The following is a 2,541-nucleotide window of genomic DNA, read 5'->3' on the forward strand; positions in this document are numbered from 1 at the left end:
CTAAACAGAACTTTGTTACAAATACGTTTTGAATACATAAAAAGAAATAATATTAATATTCTTGTAGTGTATATATATATATATATATATATATATATATATATATATATATATATATATATATATATATATATATATATAAGGATTTAAAATAAACAATATAAATTGTTGAGAAGTAGGAACATATTATAAGACTTTAAGATTATCTTTTATCGTTGGAAATGTTGGGAAGACAAATTGAACATCACGTTTTCTTTAAAAATGAATATAGTTTTATAAACATCTAGAACCACTTTTGACAATTTATTATTGAGTCATTAGGATAAGTGTAAAGGTCAAACCTTATACCAAACTTTAGAATCTTTCAAGAAACCTTTTGACAAGTTATAAATGATAAGAGTCTGTGATTTAACTTGCAATGTATATTTAAAAACGTGTTCATTAATTATATATGATTTCAAAAGTAAACAATAGTAACACTCACTTAGTGACTCGATTGAGATTTGGTTATGATAAGAAGTCAAAATAAACGCTAGTACATAAACAAATTTTATTTAGTTAAAAGGAAAACGTTATATAAGATAATGATTTTTCTATTATGTAAACAATCTAAACTAAACTACGAAATATATATAGCTTTTGAAAAACTAAATATTATAATACTTCTAAATATATAAGTTTATAGTTCTAAATGAAAACATAAATATATATTTTTTTTACAAAGTGATAAAATATAATAATAACCTTGTCATAAAACGTCCTGATTTAAAAAAATATATTTTGATAAACAACGAGTCACTGATTTATAGAAGCAAATGACCACAACGCTCAATTTTATAAACTACATTTTTTATAAGGTAATTTATTGATGAGTAAGTCAAATTATTAATAAGGGTACACGTCGCGTAACGTAAAAGGCTAGTTTTCTAAACGTACGAAAGTGCGCTCGAAAAATCGAAAGTGGAACATGAGTCGAGTGACAATGTACGAGTCATTTGAACAAAAATTACATTTTTACTACGCACGTAAATATAATATAATATTTAATTAATTCTAAAGATTAAATATATTATATATTAAATAATATATATATATATATATATATATATATATATATATATATATAACTTAAGTTACAATGAAACCGTCGGTGGATGAAATGAATGCGTGTGAGCTGTTATGATGTCTCATGCACTCGCATGAGCTCTCCACACACTTCTCATGCGAGTGCATGAAGGGTTAGGTGTGGTTCACTCCTTTTAAAATTCGAACGTTTTCATTTCTTTGCACACACACAAATATCACAACTATCTCTCTGTCTATAATACTCCGTAATATTTATGCTATTTATATTATTATTATTATTATTAATATTACTATTATTACTAATCGTATTAGTAGTATTATTAGTATTAAGTATTATACATAAAATATTACGACGAGGTCATGAGCAAGTTATTTCGAAACGGGTTTTATGAGTAGGATAGGGCTAAGGAAATTATGGGTATTAGCTATGGAGGTGATAGGTAATGTTCATGGGTATGCTTGTGAGGTCAAACTAGTATTTATCATCTCCGTTGTGTCTACGTACCTTTCCTGCAATATTGAATCTCAATATTGATACGTGAGTACTCATAAATTAACTTTTATATATTAATAGTGTATCCCTGACTAGTGCTCGAGAATATAGGATTGTGCATGCTTGTACTTTTGATATTGCCATTAGATAGGATATGTTGAATCCTGAATTAGTTATATACGCGGTTGAGATAAGGTATAAGATATGCATGTCGTTGGAAAGCTAGTGAAAAATTAAGAACTTTTCATTTAGATATCGAATGGTTTCGATGAATGGATTTGAAGTTATAGTCAATTGAAATTTGGTATTATTATTAAAAATGATTATTATTATCGTCGTTATTATCGTCGTTATAGTTTTTATCTAATTATTATTATTAGTATTATTATTATTATTATTATGATTATTATTTTTATCATTATCCATAAAAAGTATTATCATTAAAATTTGTTATTTTATTATTATTATTATCGTTAAAGTTATAATTAGTATTATCATTAATATTATCGTAATATTTATTATCATTAGTATTATTATAACTAGAAACTAATATTAGTAACACCTAATTATTATGATTACTATTATTATTAACATGAACGTGATATAAAAGACGATTAAAAGCTATTAGACGAATCGATTAGGAAATAATGAGTATGAGTATCATGATGAAATTAAAATAATGAAAGATATTGATTTAGATAAAATTATCGTTCTTATTATTTTTATCATTAATATTATTATTAAAAGTATCGTTAATATTAAAACTATTATTTTAACCAAAATTATCATTTTAATAGAAATGTCATTGTTATTATGAAATATCATTATTATTATCATTTTAAATAAAATTATTATTTTAAAGTTAACATTAAAAAGTATCGTAAATATTAAAGTTATCATAATTAGAATTATCATTTTATCATAATATCATTTTTAGTAAATATAAATATTGAAATTTTTAT

The sequence above is a fragment of the Rutidosis leptorrhynchoides genome, chromosome 11 (genome assembly GCF_046630445.1).
Source record: "Rutidosis leptorrhynchoides isolate AG116_Rl617_1_P2 chromosome 11, CSIRO_AGI_Rlap_v1, whole genome shotgun sequence".
In the NCBI taxonomy this organism is placed as follows: domain Eukaryota; kingdom Viridiplantae; phylum Streptophyta; class Magnoliopsida; order Asterales; family Asteraceae; genus Rutidosis; species Rutidosis leptorrhynchoides.